At 39.9% G+C, this 22,633-nt stretch overlaps 1 protein-coding gene and 1 non-coding gene across 2 annotated transcripts in view; both read right to left on the bottom strand.

Annotated features, from left to right (window-relative positions):
- LOC124160453 (cuticle collagen 2-like) overlaps positions 1-22,633 on the bottom strand; it is a 146,847-nt gene that overhangs the window by 93,798 nt on the left and 30,416 nt on the right. The window lies entirely within an intron of this gene.
- Positions 16,059-16,165, bottom strand: LOC124161627. The gene has a single exon (XR_006865400.1). It is a non-coding gene; the product is annotated as a U6 spliceosomal RNA (small nuclear RNA).

The raw sequence follows: 22,633 nt of genomic DNA, 5'->3' as shown, positions 1-22,633 counted from the left end.
CCAGAGGTATCACGCTGTATTATTTTTGAAGGCGGACGTGGAGATTCGCACACGACATACTCACCTCTCGCACGCAACGGGCTGATAATGATTTTTCGGAAGACGAGGCATTCACACTGCGAATTGTCAAGTAGAAGAATGCTTGTGCCTTCATCCGTAAGGGCCCACAATTATTTACAGAATATTAAATGCAATCTCTAGAAATGCAGCTGTTTTTCAGAAATCCACCTTTTTTAACAAAGTTCCATTACAGGCTATAAAAAAATGATTTTTTTCAACGATAAAGGTATTTTAATTTTCTCTATTTCAGAGGAAATAATTCTTTATGTAAAAACATTATTCGTTATCCGAAATGTCACATTCGGGGACTTACCTTGCCCTTCTTTCCTTCCACCTGTCCTTCTAAGATTGTTTTCATCAGATTATCATGGCTCATATTATTGCCAACTCAATTTTCCCGTCTTATCCTAAGGATTTTAGAATATTTCTCTTTTCTCCCACTTTTCTTGGCACTTCCTCATTATACTTAAGTCATACTAATAACATCACTCATATCTCATACTTTTATCATACATCATATTATATACTCATTAGTCCATCCATTTCACATTCATCATTCGTCTATAGCACCTATTCGCTTCATCAACTTTATCTTTATCATTCTCCGGTAGCACCGCATTTCGAATGCTTCCACTCTGGACTTCTCTGCTGCTGTCAACGTCCAAGTCTCACAACACGCCATAACGACACGTATTTGAAATATTTCACGATTATTATCAATCAGCGATTGCTAAATAGAATAGGTATTTACATCAACGTCGTCATGTGTGTAGATAGGCTACACCATTTTGAATTCAATTTCGAAAAATAGATAACACAACTAACAACACATATTAATATATTTTTAATAAAATGAACGCTACAGTGAGAGTAATTTACGGTTTTTATTGATAATAGGAATTTCTATCAACGCCGTCATATACGTAGCCAAGCCACGAAATTTCCAATACACTCGCGAATAATCGTAAGATGGCACTATACATTGCACAGAAAATGTTAGAGGTGGTTTACATTAGGATTCATTTGGTAATCGCGCGATTACTTTTCGTAACTTTCCCATTCTTCCCTCATACGTAGAATGTAAGTACTATCGTTTTCCAAACATGTAGACACCCAGTAGTCCTACTTTAAACTGATGGGGCCGGGTCGGTGAAAACTTGACAGGTTGAAACATAGAGCGACCTGCATCCCTCACTCGTAAGCAACCAAGAGCCGACGAGGACGGAGGTGGACGCGACCTAGCCATCGAATCTAGAGTCAAACTCCATTAGCATTAGCCCAATCAGAATTAAGATTAGCGGATGGAATGTACCGAGGTAACCCACGTCCACACTCACGTTGGGCTGTCGCAGTGTTTTCTTTCGGGCTCCTTGGCGAGGTTCTGCCTATCTTTAGACTCAAATTTGGACTCAACGTTTGTCTCTTACCACTTCGTGGCTCCGTCGCCGAGTACATCTTTATTGTGCGTGGTTGTGGCGGAAAAGTTCTGGGGTTATAACTGAGCTCATCAGAGGCTCCGAAGTCTTGTACTACAAAATGTTTTCGATACTGGTTATTCTTCTGTTAACTAGAGTCGCGTTGAGAACTCGGAGCTGACAGCTGTTGTTGAGTCCTAGTTTATAACCGATTATTTATACGGATATCAGTACTCCTTTTTTAAACCTTATTTAGGCTTTATGTGACAGTTGTTACAGTTTTTATAAGGTGTTTAAGTGGGCGTTGAATGCTGATACGCTGTAGTGAATATATTGTTGATGACTTAGTATATTGTAAGTAATACTATCTTAATATGGACGGGCTCTAGGAACCCTTTAACTATAAATGAAATACGGGATGGACAGACAGGGGTATACGCCATAATTTAATAAAATGTAATAATTTCATTGGAAATCGGGAAGTACTAACCATTGCCCAGGAAAATTACTGGAGTATTTGTTGGAAAATTGCCATATGACAAAATTGATTAGAGTTCTTTGTATGCCGCTAATGAATAAATTCAGATTAATTTTATAGTGCCCGTGAGCGATAAATCATGCGAAGAAAGGAAGTTAGGACCCAAGGAACGCAGTAAATCACGGGCCAAACTCCTCTTACATTACTATCATGTTTCGTAAACATTTATGGAAGGTAGCTTACATGCTTGTGATAAGCCAACCCTGACAAACACCTTTTCAGTTTGCTGACTGGATAAGTGTTTCTTTTTTTATAAGTATACCGGGACTAGCCACGGTGGTAACTTTACGAGAGTCACCCACAATGCACAAATTGTGCTAAAATCCACTTGTGAAAAAATTTTTTTAGGGGGTATCCGGGTTCGAATCCTGACGAATGATTTTTTTCTCCGTGGATTTTTCGCATAATGCTAGCTGGATATTATGCTGAGTTAGCATTTGACATAGGGATACATGTCTCACTCTCGTTGGCGCTAATTTAACTAAACCTTCAAAGGGCATAGGAAAAAATGTCACATGAAGCATAAATAAGCAAAGACGCTGAGAAAAAGTGCACAAATAGTCTCTCGCGTACAGAAAGCTAGTACGTGATTCGATTCAGTGAATGAGGCTAATCATTTATGACATAAGTTACAGGATAAGACCGTGCTTTAATTATTTTTTAATCATATACTTCACCACTGACATTGAAACGTTTGAAAAATTATAATATATTTATTCAATATTTAGCATTTCATACTTTCAATTTCATAATTTTTTCGCAGATGGAGTTTTCACGCTTATCTTTTACGTGTCCGTACTCGATATACAGGTGAAAAATAAGAGAACCGAGTATTATTATCATATTATTCTCAAAGTTCCTCTCATTATAAATTGATAGACCCTCCACTTTCCCCTCGACTTGTAGGCACAACAGAGCCATACTTTTCGGACGTTAATGTCAAATAATGCTTCGTTGGTTTACTTCTCCACCTTCATTATTTCCTGAAAGGGTTTTATTTTCTTATTTTTTTCAACATTCAAGCAAAATATACCACTTTCGTCTGTCAACTATATATTTACTTTGTATCATACAAGCTAATTCTTCCGAATATTACATCTTTGTGGGTATCCATTAATCCTTTCGACACCGTGGTGTTGTTTCCTCACCATGACTGTTGGACTGAGCCCCAAGGGTCTCTTCCGTCCCCTCTGTACGGACCATTTTTGCAGGACATTGGTTAAGAAGGGTCTCACGGATAATCACACTCTCTCAGCGCCAACCTTATTCGACTTTTCCTAGCGGGGACTCCGCATTATCTCGGACTCAAAGTATAATTGGTCTTCCTCCTTTCCGGGTTGACAGCCCTAGCGGCGAATTTAGTGCCGGGTCAACTCGTGGTTAGTTTTTGTAAATTAGCTACATGGATAATTGTTGTTTACCCGTATTTTGCAGATTTCGAATTCAATTCCTCGGTTTTTTTTGTGCATTGTCAACTTTTGAACGGAGCTATACCTTCCTAATTAACGAATTTAATACATCAACAATTTCTATGTTGATGTTTATATCAAAATCGAGATATAAGTTAATGATTATGGTAAAATTTCATTTAAAAATTGCAAGCGCTCCTTAAAAGACAAAAAAAGAACTCTATAGGGTGGTTTCCTATTATTTTTTTATTGCCTAAATCGAAAGATAATTACACCAGGAGTACATATTTCACGCTTTTAGATTTTTAAATGACGATACCTGTTTTTCGCGATTAAATGAAAAGTGAAAATTTTCAAGCGCGCGAAAACGCGACGCGTAAGTATGAATGCCGGGAAATCTCTCCGTACGACGTATTTCTGGTTCCCGCTGCCGCCCTGTGGGGTGACCTTGAGGCGAGGCTTAGTGCTGATACGACGCAGGCTGCTAGCGAGTAGCTGAGTACCCTGCTGGCTGGTAGCGCTTGGCTTAAATAAGGATTATTAATACCTTATCAAACGAAGAAAACTTTCCGACCTAAGCCAGTTTTAATGAGTGATTATTGAGGCATGTTTCTCTGAGCTCTGCGCCTCATGCATGCATTGGTAACCTCAGACGATGTATAACTCCTATCTTCTCCTATAGAAACTAGGTCCCTGTGACGTCACGTGGAGTGGCATCGCATGGGTGCCAATCTGGCCCTTTTCAAATGAGGATAAAATTGGACCATTGCCATTCGTCTAAACCGGTGTTTCTAAAACGAAATAATTTATATATTATGAATACACTAGTGGTGGGTAACGAATCGCAATCAATGCCTTTCGTTTTCTTTGATTAAGGAAACTACCCCATTATTAGTTTATTTTTTTTGAGAAAGGAACTCAATAGGATTTCAAAAACTGACTAAATGTTCGCTATCCCTTACCACAAAAAGGGTAATAGAAGACGAGGTGTCCGGGTACCTGCTCCCGGATTTCGAGGGTACGGCCTATGTCCCCGCTTTGTTGGGTTGCGATAAGACTTCGCATAGCTGAGACCAGCATAAAAGGGCAACGAAAGAGATATTTGTGGCATTCATTCGCCTGCGTAGGAAAATGTTAGACGAAAATGTGTTGCTTTCGTCTTCCGCGTCAAAAACCGTCCGGGCGAATATTTACTTTGTTAGTAGCGAAAGGGTTAGTCAGATGTGGTGTTTAGGATGGGCGAGGGGGTCAAGCCGATTCTCACCCAATCTCACGTCCTAGCAAGTATCACGTAATTTTTTTCATAAAAAAATGATAACACATTGTTTTTTAATAAATCTAACGAATGAAGGTTAGATTAACGTGTTTACACTGAAAATACGCATTCAATTCTGTCGCGATAACAACGCATGCTTATGGGGCATAGTTTTAAGTTATTGGTTTTTCATTTTACCACTAAGATAACCCGTGAAATATAGAAATAAGGTTCATTGCCCCCTTTGTTTCCAGTATCAATTCCAACGATTTATATGAAGAGAGAAGGGAATTTTTATATAAATATTGACTGTGATTATTGATTAAAAATGAGCTTCCATACTATGTTTCCATGATAAACGTATCCAAAATGAACTAGATAAAGTTAAATCGTGATCTCGGTGGAACAAATCAACTTTGAAGTCCGATTTGTACAAATCCAATATAGATAAAGAATCTTGCTCAAGTTGTAATACACTAACATCAAGTGGTCAATAACTTCAATTTTTTAGTTATGAATTTAAATTTTGCTGTCTGCCTACTTTTTAAAACAAAATAGTTAATGCGATGTAATATTTCCCAAAATGTTTGTTTGCTATGTATTTCTTTGGTAGTGCTTATTCTAAGAATTCCCTACTGTTGCTATTGGAATAATTAAAGTTATATATTTCTAAGCCATTTTACATATTTATACAAATCTTTCACTGCTAAAATCAATTGGATATAAAGAATTTCACATTAAATTACAATAATTTAATCTGTTTAACAGATATTTTAATATACCTACCCTATTCAATATCACTTTAGCAAGCTCCCTAAAAATAGCCTGTTGTTTAAAAGTCATTGAACAAATATGTGAATTTCTAGAGAATTTTTTGAGTATCCTTCTTTTTAAATAAACAGCCTTTGTTTTAGCATCCATTTCCACGAATTTTAAAGACCGACGGACATAATAGTTTGAGTCATTCCACCTCAATTCCAAAAAAGCTTGTCCCGTAGGGTCTCAGATTTTGATGAATTCATGGTTGATATTTTATAGTTGACTCTGTAGGTCATACTACTATGATATAGACTACCAGTCTATGAGTGCACGTCTGTAGACTAGTATTAAAAGTAATCGGAAAGCCGCACGGGAGAAAAAGTAAACGTTTTAATATTCTCAAAAAATATCATTCAGGAGGTGATTTAAATTTAATTTTTGTAATTCTAAGGTAATGAATGAGCCTACATTCTAAATAATAAATGCGTGGGTCAATTCTGAGATGGATTATTTTGAGAAAAGTTGATTAACATTGTTTTTTAAATTTAAATGTAACAATAATAGGGAAGTGCACTTTTTACATATTTTACTCAGAGTGACTGCCGAAAGGACTTAGCTGTGAAAAAAGCAATATATAATGGCTATACGACAATTTGATAGTTAAATTGTGGGATTTATATGATTTAAGGCAATTTTTTTTGGAAAAAAACCGATAACGTATTAAAACCACATAAAAAAAGATCTCAGGGTATTTAGTTTGAGGTTGATGTAGACCCATACAGATAACAAAATCTGAGACTCTTGAATCAGGGACAAACGCTTGTTGAATTTAGGTGGAGTGACCCATATTTAATAATCTAACCCCCGAATTTAATTTAAAATGTTGCTCTCTCCTTAGGTGCAAGCCATCCCCGGACGTGAGGGGGAGAATGAAGGGTAGAGCAGGAGGAATGAAGAAGAGAAGAAGACGGTGGCCTCGCGGGACATCCAATGCTAATTCCTTTTATGTTATTCGGAGAGATTTGACTCGAATTTTAATCCACATTTTTGCTTTTTCAATTTCAGAATGAATATTGAAGAATTAGAACATCATTCATCGACTTGAGTTGAATGCTGCGAAGAATGCAGTTTTCCTCGGACGTTGGTCATTGCCGTATCAGGTTTTCATCAGGTTATCTTGAACATGAAATGGTAAATTAGGGCCGACCTGAACCACACACCTGGAGTTATGAGAGACTCCTGGTGGAAAGTGAGTTCACACACTATTATCAAAGCACGACCTCTAGGTAACAACAGTACACGAAAGGTAACGGCTCTAAGGAGCAAGTTCAAAAAGGTTTCGAAACACCGCTGAAACTAAGGTACCAGAAAGTGCACTTTAAAGTTATTTTCTACGAATGAGACCGGTCCTAGGAGACAAAGAATGCATTCTTAGGCAGGAAATCCATGTGGGTATTTTTGTGTGTGTAGTTTTTTTAAGGTATTTGCGTGGGTTTTGTACTAACACCATTTATTGCAGGAATGAAGAATGAAGAAAGAAGACGTAGCTGAGGCCCCGAAGATAGAAGACATCACAGGGGGCCTCGAAGAATGAAGAGTGAAGATAATGTGCAGGTGTATATCGGGAATGAGTGGACATTGATAATCCCTCGCCTGAAATGAGTGTTTTTTTGTACTTAATTGTAACATGTCTGTAACTCTTTCCCTTCCAGCCATGAAGACTGAAGACATCAAATTGAGCTCGAAGAACGGCAAGGATCCCATTGCGTGTGCTTTTTAATCTATCGTGTGATTTCGTGTGATATTTTTCTGCGTGTGATTATTTATATTTGCATGTGCTGCGATTATTTTTCCGTTGCGTTGCGTTAGGGCTTACATGTTAGTGTTATTTATTTATTTGTTTGTGCATGCACTAATCTTACCTCTTCACAGATTCAAGCCATCGCTGGACTTCAAGGAAGGAAGAGTGAAGACTGCACGAAGAAGAGAAGATTGATGACGCAAGTATTCACAGAAGAAAGAAGAGGAGCATCGTAAGAAGACGTGTGCGATATTTGCGGTTTAGTTTTGGGCCCTTCTGGCCAATGAACAAAAATTTTCGTAAGGCTAGGCGTTTTTCCGTGCGTTAGTTTTAGTTTTTTGTGCCGTGGTTTTGCATTACGGATTCCATTGCGTCATGCAGGAATGTGGCTGTGGCTAGGTAGGAAATGTGTGGTTTCCTATTGATGCCATGGTCACGTTCTCGTGTGCTGCTTTGGAGTGGTGCAAATCCTCGGAAGGGTTATTTATTTGTGTATGCACTAACCCGCTCTCTCCCTAGGTCCGCAAGCCATCGCTGGATGTGAAGAGAAGAATGAAGATTCATCGGAAGAAGAGAAGACAGAAGAGGATGACATCGCAGGACCAGAAGAAGACGACATCTTAGCTTTGGGCCCTTCTGGCCAGTGAACATAAATTTGCGTAAGGCTAGGCGTTTTTTTTGCGCGCGTTAGTTGTAGTTTTTTGTGCCGTGGTTTTGCATTACGGATTCCATTGCGTCATGCAGGAATGTGGCTGTGGATAGGTAGGAAATTTATGATTTCCTATCGATGCCATTGTCACGTTCTTGTGTGCTGCTTTGGAGTGGTGCAAATCCTCGGAAGGGTTATTTATATGTGTATGCACTAACCCGCTCTCTCCCTAGGTCCGCAAGCCATCGCTGGATGTGAAGAGAAGAATGAAGATTCATCGGAAGAAGAGGAGACAGAAGAGGATGGCATCGCAGGACCAGAAGAAGACGACATATTAGTTTTGGGCCCTTCTGGCCAATGAACAAAAATTTTCGTAAGGCTAGGCGTTTTTCCGTGCGTTAGTTTTAGTTTTTTGTGCCGTGGTTTTGCATTACGGATTCCATTGCGTCATGCAGGAATGTGGCTGTGGCTAGGTAGGAAATGTGTGGTTTCCTATTGATGCCATGGTCACGTTCTTGTGTGCTGCTTTGGAGTGGTGCAAATCCTCGGAAGGATTATTTATTTGTGTATGCACTAACCCGCTCTCTCCCGAGGTCCGCAAGCCATCGCTGGATGTGAAGAGAAGAATGAAGATTCATCGGAAGAAGAGAAGACAGAAGAGGATGACATCGCAGGACCAGAAGAAGACGACATCTTAGCTTTGGGCCCTTCTGGCCAGTGAACATAAATTTGCGTAAGGCTAGGCGTTTTTTTGCGCGCGTTAGTTGTAGTTTTTTGTGCCGTGGTTTTGCATTACGGATTCCATTGCGTCATGCAGGAATGTGGCTGTGGATAGGTAGGAAATTTATTATTTCCTATCGATGCCATTGTCACGTTCTTGTGTGCTGCTTTGGAGTGGTGCAAATCCTCGGAAGGGTTATTTATTTGTGTATGCACTAACCCGCTCTCTCCCTAGGTCCGCAAGCCATCGCTGGATGTGAAGAGAAGAATGAAGATTCATCGGAAGAAGAGAAGACAGAAGAGGATGGCATCGCAGGACCAGAAGAAGACGACATCTTTGCTTTGGGCCCTTCTGGCCAGTGAACATAAATTTGCGTAAGGCTAGGCGTTTTTTTTGCGCGCGTTAGTTGTAGTTTTTTGTGCCGTGGTTTTGCATTACGGATTCCATTGCGTCATGCAGGAATGTGGATGTGGATAGGTAGGAATTTTATGATTTCCTATCGATGCCATTGTCACGTTCTTGTGTGCTGCTTTGGAGTGGTGCAAATCCTCGGAAGGGTTATTTATATGTGTATGCACTAACCCGCTCTCTCCCTAGGCGCGATTCATCGCTGGACATGATGATAAGGAGAAAGAAGACACTTGGAAGAAGATTGGATGGTGCACATTACCGAGCTGGCTTCTTGCGGCTCTACATGAGTTGCAGCAGATAAGGAGCGGTATGATCTCAATACTCATTCAAATTTGGTTCATTTTTCCAATGCAAATTTTTAACTTAACGAGTTGCTTGAGAATGTTCAATTTTGCATTCATTAACGGAACTCAATTGTGCTCATGCTTATACTGAACTTCTAATTTGCCCATAATGCCATCAAAATTAACAAATAAACTTAATATCCCCCTCAATTTAGTCATTGACTACTTAGTTTGAAAATTGTACTTGGTACTATGTAACTGGAAGTGATATTTCATTGACCAATTAACTTCGAAATGAATTGAAAACTTATGAAATATATTGCAATGGGCAAAATATTTTTTTGTGCCAAAATTTTTCTGGATGACTCATAATCACCTATTAACGTATTTTCTTTTCAAGTGTTTTCAAGTCAAAATATCACCTCCCTTAACAGTTTCCGCAAAATATTTTCACATCATAAAGCAGTCCGAAATACTTTTATTTGTAATCAGTTTCTAATTATCTGTTTATTCATTATAAATTTTATTTTGATTTTTCATTCTGAATTATTTAAGTATTTTTATTCTGTGAAAGGTTACCCACTTCAAAATCAATCCTTAATTTTTCCTATTTAAACAAATATATAGTTCCATTTAATTGGAATTAATTTTTTTATTTTAATAAGTATTATTAATTAATTGAATATTATTTTAATTTCCCCTGCAATACGGGAAATGTTATTTTTCATTCGAAGTTTTTTTAAATCTAATTAAAAGGTGAGCCTTATTACTCTCTAATGTCTATGCGCCATAAGAAAATTTATTGATTGATTCAGCCATGAGGCCTATTTTCTAGGACATTGATTTGTCTCTTTATGAGTGTTCGTTTTTTTTTCATTGCAGAGTTCGTTGGATCGTCTTGTGTGAGTTGCCTACTCGAGGCCTCGGTGAAAGCACGTGCAAAAAGATCGAAAGAATGCAGCTCGTTGCCGCAGGCAGACGGTAAGATTTCATTCATTCCTCTTCCAAGTTTTGAGTTCAGTTCAGAACCATTATTTAGTGATCACAAAGGTATACTATAATTTTTACATTCAGGAACCACGACGATAAAAGTAACGAATGCGTAATAAAATAAATAAATAAATATTTTCACTTTTCCAACGCGAAAATATTTAATTCAACCGCAACAAAAATTAAGATCTAGCGCTATTTTTGCTACACTCACAACACTTAAATCCCGCGCTGAATCTCAAGGCATTGATTGGTTGACGACGACGATAGCGTTTGCTTTCATATATTTCGGTTTGATACCTCATTTCCATTAAATTTAATAATTCGAATGAAGGACAATTATGGGGATTTTCGTGAATCTATCATAAGTATTTACTTTTCTCTTTAATTTTCTCATTGTAATATGGAGGTCGAGGTTTCCATATTGGCCTTGCTTTTGGTAACTCAGCGACCGTCATGCGCGCTCAAGTAATTACTTCCTCGGAGACCCTACCTGGGGGAAACATGAGATTCCGGTAATATTTTCTACCTTTCTGAATTTTTCCGTCAATTTAATCAGTATATAATATATTCAGGTTATAGTACATACAAAAAGTCGCAACAATAATGTTACAATGATTGATACTCTTTTGTGTTTAATTTTGGGTACTTAATTTCTGGTGACGCGTTTTTCCTTGCTATTATATATTTATTAAGCCAATGGTGTCGGAAAAAAATCAGTATCTATTCTTCATTTTTTTTCGGCTGTTTTTTTCTGAAGGGATACTTTGACCTCTGGCTCTTTGCATAATCTTGAGAATTAACTAATATTATTTCTTTCGTATCAGAAGACTTAATTATTAAATTACATCCTAAAAGAAATTATTAAAATACATCCTCCTGGATAGGTGTTGTGTCCTTAATATGGATGCCATATTTGTAACTTTCGTCTTTTTAAATAATTTCATCGTATTGATTTTTATAATTTCATTATTGTTTTCCAATTCATATAATAGTACATGTATTAAATGCAGAATGGTGTATATTTGCTATCAATTTTTAGTAATACCAATGAAGTCCAAGTAAGTCGTAAAAAAGGTATATATATAACAGACTCAGCTCACTGTAATGATTTCCGGGAAAATTTTTAATATTGCTTGATCATACCTTTAAAATGTTTAAAGAATAATGAAAATACATTGAAATATTGCCAATGAGATAAGCGTCAAATAATTTGGAATTACCCGCTCTTGCATTTTTTTAATTTTAAAAATTTCTTGACAATTACAAAGTTAATATTATCTCAACGCCTTCCTCGAAATGATATTTCTGAGCTGAGAGTTAACTTTTTAGGTCTCCCCTTCGTTGTATTTTCAGAATTTTTTGTTATATTACCACAGGTCATGCTTGTGGACAACGACAGCGATTGCTTTTGGAGACAATTGTGGAGGTCCATGAAATGGACACCTGAAGGTTACTGCGCCGACAACTAGAGACTTGAGGATTTATCATGAGGAAAGGAAGAATGAAGATAGGAAGAAAGAAGACACCACGCCTGAAGATAGTTGTTTTTTTTTTTGCATTTTTTTGTTGCAATTATTGTACAGGGTGTTTGTATATTTTTTATTTATGCATGTATTTTTTCCAGCTATAGATAGGATTTGCGGCAGGAAAGTAGGGACTTTATATTGCGTCCTACCGTCGAGTAGAAATAACTCAGAATAGGCAGGTCTTCGTATATCGTGGCCACGATTCCGTATTTAGGCGTTTAAATAACTCAGGCGTATAAAGAAGTATTTAGGTAGGCAGGCCTGTGCGAATGGATGAATGTGACTTTATGAATGAGTGAATGGAATGTGATTTTATGAATGAGTGAATGGAATGTGATTTTATGAATGAGAGGGTGGAATGTGATTTGATGAATGAGTGAATGGAATGTGGTTTATGAATGAATGAATGATATTAGTAGTAGTAGTGCTTGATTGTTATGAATTGCTAATTCTTTTTTGTGTAGTTTTTTTATTCTTATTAATTTTGGTCGTAGTGTAGTGCATGCCCCCCTCAAATCCAAACTGTTCCCTCATCGTGGGGAGGGGGTGTAACAGGGATAAGTCATTAATTTACGCCAAATGCTTACAAAATTGCACCCTTATTGGGAATGTGATAGATTATTTTTTCTTTCAAAGTTTATGGAGTTTCCGCTTGAGTTGCAGATTGTAAATGTTATTTGATAACATGCAAATATGACTTATCCCTGGCTAAAACAGTTGGTGCATTTGTGATTTGTATTTAAATATGTGAAATCATTGAATATAATATATATTATATGATGCTGTCTTCTGTATTCCAGTGCTAAGTACTATTTGCATTACTGTTTTTGTGGTTTTTCGATAATATTGTACAGAGCCTTCTTTTATTTTTGTAACTATTGCTTGTATTTTTGCCAGCTATAGTTTAGACTTGGGGTAGGAGAGTAGGGATTTAATATTGCATCTGACAGTTGTTTAGAAATGACTCAGAATAGGCAGGTCTTCGTATTTGCGACCATGAAAATATAATTAAGTAACACCTTGACCAGAATAAATTGTACCCATTGCTAAGGTCAATTTGTATTATTGTTGTTGATAATGTCTCGATTTTTTTAATGATATTATTTTAATAGCATTTGAAATTATTAATTTAAGAATTTTAATTACTATTAAATTGTGTGCATGTAATTTCTCCCTACTACTTTGAACAAGTAAAGGCAATAAAACTATTTTCTGTATACAATTGACTAAGTTACAAAGGAGATGTTGTAAAAATAAAATATTTTAATATCTTTGTGATTGGTGACATAAAATAAAACATTTTACATGTAATTTTTGTGAAAATTGAAGTGCTGGTACAAATCCAGTAAAATGGAATGTCGTTAAAGTATTTACAAAATTTTACATTCGTCAGTTGACAATTAATCTAAATAAAGTGAACATTTTCAGAAAGCATCCATCAATTGCAATTACCTTGGGCATATATTGTGTGCATAGCTATATTTTAATTCATCCTACTGTATGCAAATAGGCAATTTGTTAACATTGTTAATCCATTTTTTGTAATGATAGTAGGACATTGTTACACAAAAAGAATAATAACATGTATTTTTTCGGCTACAGTTTAGATTTGGAACGGGAGAATATGGGTTATATATTAATTATATAATGCTGTCGATGGTAAATAACTCAACTAGGCAGGCCTTTGGACATCGTACAATGAGCCCATATTATGGCGTTAGATTAATTCAGGCGTGCATGTTGAGGTATTTAGTTAGGTAGGGCTTTAACATAGGATGAATGTAATTTTGTGAATAAGTGTAATAGTACTGGTAATGCTTGATCAGTATGAATTGATTTTAATAATGTATGTTTTAATTTTTTTATGACCATAGGGGTGTTCTGGGGACATAAACATCCCTCATATTTCTCCCCTGGAGGTAACTGTCTGCAACGCATCTGCTGAGAAGACCACAAACCCTCCAGCACTCCAATTTTCAAATTATGTTGTTACATTTCATTATGTATTCCAGTAATCAATGAATTGTTATAATGCTGAAAGATTATTTCATCGTTAAGTAGCTGAAAAGTTTGTAACGAGTGTATCGTTGTCTGATACCTCCGAAGCGACGACGACAAAAGAGAATCAGTATAGGCAAACCGCATAACACCCAAACTCTTAGTACCTTTCTGGTTATGTGGCTGATTGAGAACTCGGCAGCGATCTGCCACGTCAGTTCAACCATGACAATCAGAGCCTCATTTGCATAGCTAATTTGTATTGTGTTTTTTTTAATATCTAACACTGTTTGACAGTAAGATGGAGGGGAAGGGGCTTTGGGATATTAGCCTCGAATATTTATACATATGAGATGAAAATATTCCAGGTTGGGCACGCACAGTACAAGACAATTTAATAAAAATCTTATCTAACTCTGAGGAAGGTGGTAGTTGCCCCTGAAAATTTATTTATTTTCATCTTTAAGTGTGTATTTTACTGTGTGCGCCCAACCTGGGACATTTTTGTGTAACACACATCATAGAGGAATATCCTGAAATATTTATACATATAATGGTAAGCAGGGGCGGATATAGGAATTTCTTTCTTTGGGGGGGGAGGGGGGGCACAAGCGAACGCAATGATAATGGGACCGTATTAAAAATATTGCACATTTTTTTAAGGGTCTGGGGGGGCACGGGCCCCCCCAGATGCACCTATGATGGTAAGTTATTAGTTATATTTATATATTTTCACTTCTTGGTAGGGTAAGGTAGGTACCCCAAAAAACCAGATGCAGTAATATCCAGTATTATATGTATATATTTGAGTGTGCAAGAGCAATCTCACATGGTCACTAATTGTAAGTGTCACACATGGCCGGCGAGACAATTCCCGCAGCCGCTCCCGTGCGAACTCCCGTTCCCCATCCAGCGACGGGCTATGCTGTTATCACGCGAGGTTTGCGGAGAAGGCGCATCGCTGTGTGTCCCCATGTAGCTTCGCGGAAAACATGTAGGGTGGTTGGTAAACGCGGCAAGCGCCCTGCAGTCAGCCGCCTTTTCATCACTGATGCCACCTCTGAACTGCAGCATCTCATCGACTCTGGATCGGACTTGTAGAATCCTGGAGGGAAAACTTCGCTGTCGCTCATATCCTTCATAAGTCAACTCTCTGTTCCTATGACCATGTCTGCGTCCTGAAATTTACACCCGATTTTAGCACTCTTGTTTATAACGCTATGAAAGTTAATTGCGACAAAGTTAATGTCATAGTCATTACGTCAAAGTTATGTCATATGTCAAAGTTAATGTCATATGTTAGATTACCTTTCGGTCGGTTCTTTTCTTCGCTGTTCATAAGATGAATGTATCACTATGAGAGTGCTAATCAATTTAGATATAATAGCTTTCCCTGAATTACTGCTCCTAAATTTACTTCATGTGATGTGAGGATTTACGCATGTGTGGATCACCTCGGAGTCTACATTTAGAAAACTTTACTCCTTAAAAAAAATCCAGTATGGAATTTTTCGTAGTCACCATCATTATTATGTTGATAAAATAAACTGCATTCTTTTGCAATAATATTGTTTAAAAAATGAAAAAAATTGATCACTTCGGACTTGATCCCTCGCAAAATTCTCATTAAGTTACAGCGCATAGTATAGACCTATTCGGCTACGGAGCCACGTATTGGTAGTAGGTAAAAGGTGAGTCCAAATATGAATACAAAGATAGGAAATGATATCTGCGGAAATCAAAAAGAAAATTTTCTCCATTAAAAATTTTATTACGACAGCAGTGTTTAATTAAGTTAATATGCGTTTAAATGGATTTAAAAAATTGTTACTGCCATCCCATGTAACTGAAAAAAATGTTTTGCCGAGAGGTTCGAAACACCTACTTCGGATTACTACCGAGGTAAGTCTGCTCCTTCACCACTAGTCCATCTCACACGTTGACTCAGAAGCCTCGCCTCGCCGGAATTTCTATTTTGATTATTATCACTAGCCCCAGCCTTCTGGCTGTCTCCAGTGGATTTCTGTAAATGTGGTTTCTGCTATTTAAATAGTCATTTTCTTTTCAGTATTTCTGATTGTTTTTTTTTTTAATTATGGGGAAGGGATGTGGTTTGGGATTAGGGCCGAGATTGGCGTACGATGTCTGGAGCCTGGGTCCGGGGTAGTGTCCCAGAGATCTACTAATTTGTCGTTTCCTGTGCGTGTCAGAGATTTCTTGAATACATGAATATTTGCTTAAAAATGTGGAACGCTTCACGATTTTGCGTGTCATCCTTGCGCAGGGGCCATGCTAATCTTCTCTGTATCGTTCCAATTTTAGTATATGTTCCGCCGAAGCGAGTACGTTGACTCAGAAGGGGATTCATTACGAGCTTTGTCAGGAAAGGGAATGAACCAGTATTCTAGTGTCACTAAATCAAACTGAATTTTAACACTCAGTGGCATTATTTGCTGTGATATTGCGGCGGATATTTTATGTATATGTTTTGTTCGCTATCGCTTATCGAAAAGCTTCAGCGTTAATTGTAAGACAACATACTTCGACGGATCGGCCAGCTTACGAGAAGAAGTAAAGTGACGTTCTGGACGTAGATTTATTATCTAGCATGAGCTGCACAATTTATGTAGTATTAAACACTGCACATACCTCGCATACATTTCCCTTTAATGATGTTGTTATAAAAAATATTTCGGGAAGTGGGAATGTTGTTCAAATTTCCCTCCCACTGTTGCAATAGAAAATACGAAAAATCGATTTCAAAACTGCGGCGAAAGTGGCGCCGCTCCATTTGTTGCAATACTTTTGAATCCGACTGTACATGCTCACGTACAACGAAGACAAGAATAATGTTACGTTAACTGTGTTGTGTTCGCCGTTTGCGAAATTGATACTGCCGAAGTTTATCAGATCTTAATTTTTTCTTTTACTTGTTTCACCAGCACGTAGAATCATCTTCCGTTATCACGTAACTTTGTAGTGTTTTGTTAGCTGTTGGCGAAACTTCTCCAACGAAACTTTATCAACCGCTGAAGTTCTACTTAATTGCTTCCTTCATCAGAATATGGGTAAGTAAAAGTGTTGCCATTGCAACTTTTTTATTTTAAATGAAGCATATTCTTAATATTTTCAACCCTCTCACACTTTCTGAGACTGAACTCAGTCAATCCATCTTCCGTGGATTGAAAAACATTGCGTTTGCTTAAACTTAAATTTATTTTTGTGCTTGACGCATTTAATCACCGTAGTGTGAGAGGATTGTGAAGAAAAACTTCTCGGCTTTAGTATTGATTGAGTCATTTAAAGTCATTTACATTTTTTTAATTCGCTGTTGAGTGATATTAGTTTTGCTTCCTTCAAAATGTAATCATATTTGTTGAAGATCAGAGGGTATTTCAGTCTTTAGTTTTATACAAATTGGTTTTAATTTATTAAGAAATAAATTCTCAAATCAATTTAGTACTTCGAATTTTCAAGTTTTTTTTCAAAGTTATCCATTAACTTAGAACTGATTTCGAAATTTCCTTTGTTGAATGTTGGTATTTATATAGCTTTAGGGAGAATCCCATGAATAGAGATTACTTTTTAACAAAATTACTAACTTTAATTAGACAAATTAGATGTATCACTAATAGATTTTAATAAAGTGTTTATCTATTGTTCACAGGTGTAGTAAGGAAGAATTTTCCAAATGCCAGTTATGAAGAAATACGAAGAAAAGTGAGCTGGTTCTTCATGGATTCTTGTGACCTTAAGGAAGGATGATCAGGCAAAAACATTGATATTCATCCTATTGGCCTTTATTTTTTGTTTATATTGAATAAAGGCATTTCTAACGGTATCATTATTTATCAACACTTTGAAGTATTTGGCTGGTTATATTTAACATCGAAATTCTGACTACTTCTTGAACTGACTTTTAACTTACTATGCTTAATGAATTTACTCATGCGATAAGATTGGTTTTTTTACATTGGATGGATAGACTGATTAAATAATTCTGGATCCGCTAAAACCTCTTGACAGTAATTAAGCACAAGAGGTGGAATACCATCTGGGCCTGGCCCCTTTGTTGTGTGTAATGACTTCAATTTCTTATATATTTCTGAGATTCTGTGGTACATTGGGAAAAATATATGTTATATTTAGTTAAATATAATTGTTTAGTCATAACAGCACACTATGCATTTTCCATTTTCTCCGTAGACCCTGTTAGACCTAAATCTCACTGATTTTTTTCTTTATCCAATTAATTGTCAGCAGGAAGTCTCAAACTAACTGGTAAGTGTTCCCACAGTGTGCCAGAACAATGCAAAACACACCAGCATGTTACATTATTGTAGCGCCGGTTCGCTGGAGAAGGATATTCAAAATAACGTTCGCTCACTTCGAGGTTCAAACCACAACTCCTTTATTCTCTCTCTTTTACAACGGGCCCCAAAAGCCCTTCTCCCGTCGAGGGCTTCACGCCCCCACCTCCTGGGTTTTCCCCAAGAGTCCATGTCCTGAGTAGCGGACAGCGCTCCGCTACACTGCCCCCTCCTTTCAAAGGCGTCGCGCCCTCGCGACGGTCAGCATAGCTGGAACCTTCGCTGTCCTCGGATCTCGGAAAGTTGGCGCCTTTATCTCCTTACCTCTGAAACGAAAATAAAAGAGACCACCCCCCCGGAATTACTCCTTCCTCAGAGCCCGGCTTGAAACCTTTCTGGCTCCCTTGTCACCCGTCTGGGATATCGCATGGTCGGCTCAATAACCGCTTCAGCTGGTGGCTCCTCTCTCGCTGCCGGAGTCGCTTGGCCCTCCTGTGTTGGTGGAATGGAGAAAAACTTCCATCCACCCCCTCCGCGGACGACCGGTTTTTCCCTCGCTGTCTCGGCCTCTCTTGGCCCATCTTTTGTCTCTTCAACTCCGTCCGTATTCTCACATTCCTTTTCCGTGTCTCCTCCCGGTCTTTCCTCCCACCTTTTGAGTCGGTTGAAGTGTACCACTAGGCGGCGGCGAGGATTATCCACCTTCTTCACTCGGTACGTGACCTCGGACAATTTCCGTATGATTTGGAAAGGACCCGTCCAGGGGCGATGGAATTTGCGACACTTCCCTCTTGCCGTAGCGGGATCGTGGAGCCATACCCTTTCCCCTTCCTCAAAGGGTGCACCGTGACAACGGCGGTCGTATTGTTCTTTTTGCCGGAGGTGGGCCGACCCAAGCCTCTGCCGTGCGAGATCATGGGCTTTCTCGAGGCTCTCTCGCAAGCGTCTCACAAAGTCGCCTTCTTTCGCCACCCCCCTCTGCACGTCAGGGATCCCCCACTCTAACTCAATGGGAAGGCGCACTTCTCTGCCAAACATAAGAAAATAAGGTGTAAATCCTGTGCTGCTGTGTTTGGCCGACCGATAGGCTAGCATGACGGAATCCAAATGCTCATCCCATTCGGATTCCATATCCGTCCACTGGCTCAACATAGCTAATAATGTTCTATTGAACCGCTCGACTTGGCCGTCCGACTGTGGGTGGTAGGGTGATGTTCTTGTTTTTACCGCCCCAATCACTTTACACATCTCTTGGAAGAGGCGGGATTCGAATTGGCGTCCTTGATCAGTATGGATTTCCCGTGGCACTCCCCACCTGCACACGAAGCCCTTAACATGATGCGCCACTGTTTCCGCCTCTTGGTTATGCATGGCATACGCTTCGGTCCACTTGGTGAACTCATCAGCGACCACCAATATATATTTATTTCCCAACTTTGTTTGAGGAAGTGGTCCTAAAATGTCCATGGAAATCCTTTCCATCGGTCCTCCCGTCGGGCAATGACCCAGTGGTGCTCGTTGCTGGTGAGGCGGGGATTTCCGACGCGAACAATCTTCACACGTGCGGCACCAAATTTCCACGTCTTTTGTGTATCCGGGCCAATAGTAGCGCTCTCTCACTTTACCTAGAGTTTTCTCATACCCTAAATGGCCTCCGACGGGCGAATCGTGCAAAGCCCGAAGAATTTCGTCCCTAGCCTCAGCAGGCACAATTATCTGGAGACGGAAGGCGTCCCTTCCTTCTTCTTCCCACCTTCGAAAGAGAGCCCCATCCTTAAACACTAGTCTCTATTGTGTGCTTAAGAATGTTTGTACGCCCTAAGTCGTAGGGTCCTCGAGAGCACACATCTGAAAACTCATTCAACACTGTTTTGAGTTCCTCTATTTCCGCTTCACTAATATCGGCACAGTTTAAGTCAAAGAGGGAAGATGCTGGGGGGAGATGCGCGTTCTCCAGACTAAAAACGGGCTTTTGACATGTTTCCACTTGTTCTCCACAACACTCGTGCAATACGCCCACTTTCGTGTCTTTGTATAGAGTCACTGTCTCTCCCAAGGGATTCAGGAAAAGCATATTCACCGTATCCTTCACGTTATGCAAAATCCGCGCACCGAAAACGCCATAACGCTCTAAAAGTTTTGGGTTTGGCTCGATTATCCCCACTTTTTCTTTGAACCCCGGGTCCGAGCTCACCAAACACTCCACTACCACTTCGTGGTGAGGAGGAAGAACAACGTTCTCCTTCAACGTCACTGCGCAGCCCCACTCGCACTTTCCCTCACTTGAGAGAAAAGGCACCGCTTTTCCGCGGAGAAGAATGCAATTCCGGGAAAAAGCCACGTCACACTGATGTGCTCGCAGAAAATCGGCACCCAGGAGGCATCCCTTCGATAGGCGCGGGGCGATGAGCACATCATGAGAGAACTCTTCCCCTCCGATCTGAAGTATCACTTCACCCTTCCCAAGCACCCGTAATGGCTCCCCATTCGCCGTTATTAGTGTCACATTGTCTGTTATGATTTTCCCCGAATTTTCGGTGCGGCTCCATATTTCTTCCGATATCAGTGACACTGCCGCTCCCGTGTCTATTAGTATCTCGACGGGGATCCCCGAAACGGATCCGCGCACCAGGGGCACTGACTCGGACAAAATTGTCCAAATTTCCTTTACTCCGCGTCCTCCGACGCCCTCGAGCGGTGAAGTAGTGTCTCGGTTTCCTTTTCCGTCTGCGGCCGAGAAGGTTACCGTCTCCTCGGCCTCCCATCGTTTCCCGAGAAGGAAAGCCGTGGGCATTCGGCCCTCAGATGGCCCTCCTCGCCGCACATCCAACAGCGCGGCCGATCTCTGCGCCTCACACTGGAATTAGGGCGCCGCCTCTCCGGAGCGGGAGCGGGGTCGTGGTCCTCACCACTCGACATAACCATCCCTCGTAGAAATTGCAACACCTCTCTCATTGTCTCTGAGTTCTGTGTCAACGCGGCCTCCACTCTGTCCTCGCGACCACACCCTCGACTCCCCACACCGATATCCTGTGACCTGACGAGCGTCGCCGGCGCCAACGCATTCACTCCCCTGGTGGATGACTCGGCGAAATGGATTGCCTCCATCTCGATTGCAACGCCGATTGCTTCCTCGAGGCTAGCAGGTCTCGCCTGCTTCACCCACACCCGAATGTTCCCGTCGAGCCCATCGAGGAAGCGGTCGCGCACTACGGCCTTTCTCGCATCCTCGGGCCAGGAAGGGTATGCGCGCCGAGCAAGGCGCCCGAGGTCCGTGGCAAAGGCGGCGATGTCTTCTCCGGGGTTGCGCGCCCTTTGGACGAATCGCGCCTTCTCCTTCTCGCTCGCTTCCCTTGGGTTGAAGCGCCGCCCCAACGCCTCCCGCGCCTTTTCATAGCTCCCTCTGTTTTCCTCCGGCAGATCACGAAACGCCGAGAGAGCGTTTCCTGTGAGGCAGAGTCTCAGGTAGAGCGTCTTCTGCTCCTCAGGCCATTTATTTATTTCCGCCACTGTCTCAAATTGGAAGACCCAGTCTTCCCACTCCTCCGCACCACTAAACTTCTCCGGCATCACCATACCCGCCATGGCTGCCGCCGCCGAACCGCACGCAAAATCTCAGGATCGAGAACACAATCCTACCGACTGCGCCAATGTAGCGCCGGTTCGCTGGAGAAGGATATTCAAAATAACGTTCGCTCACTTCGAGGTTCAAACCACAACTCCTTTATTCTCTCTCTTTTACAACGGGCCCCAAAAGCCCTTCTCCCGTCGAGGGCTTCACGCCCCCACCTCCTGGGTTTTCCCCAAGAGTCCATGTCCTGAGTAGCGGACAGCGCTCCGCTACAATTATGTTGATGAACGCTCTCTCCTGCCTAGACAGGATGTTTTAAAATGCATGTAAACGCTACTAAATGCTGAAGCTGTCACTCACACTAAATGACACAACGGATGCACTAGTACTTTCATGATTACACTAAATACATACTGCCACCAGAACAGAGTTTTTAGTTTTTGTTTTGCTAATTTTGATATTTTGTGGATACTCTTACAATATTATTGGATGAAAATTGGATATTAGGTAATATCCAAGTTGGATATTATATAGATGGCATTTGGCGGCAACTTCGGATATTATGTGAATATCTAAGCGATATTGTTGGATGAAAATTGGATATTACAGTTGGATATTATAGATATTGTATGGAATTCAATTGCTACTTGGGTGGGAATATTCGTGGACTATCCTGGGAATATTCCTGGACTACGCTAAGAAAATTCCTGAAATATCCCAGGAAAATTCCTGTTAGAATATCCCGGGAATATTCCTGAACTATGCTGGGAATATTCCTGTAGGAATGCGTTAAATTAGAAAGAAATATTCGGTATTAATATGCTTCTTGTAGTATTTGTTAGCACAATTCTTAAGTTGGTTCTTCCTATCTGCATTTCTTCATAGCATACTTTTATAGGTTTTCAAGATACAAGTTTTTACTGTGTTTTGTTA

The sequence above is a fragment of the Ischnura elegans genome, chromosome 6 (genome assembly GCF_921293095.1).
Source record: "Ischnura elegans chromosome 6, ioIscEleg1.1, whole genome shotgun sequence".
Taxonomy (NCBI): domain Eukaryota; kingdom Metazoa; phylum Arthropoda; class Insecta; order Odonata; family Coenagrionidae; genus Ischnura; species Ischnura elegans.
Note: the sequence above shows the minus strand (reverse complement) of the source record. Positions and strands in the feature narration are given on the sequence as shown.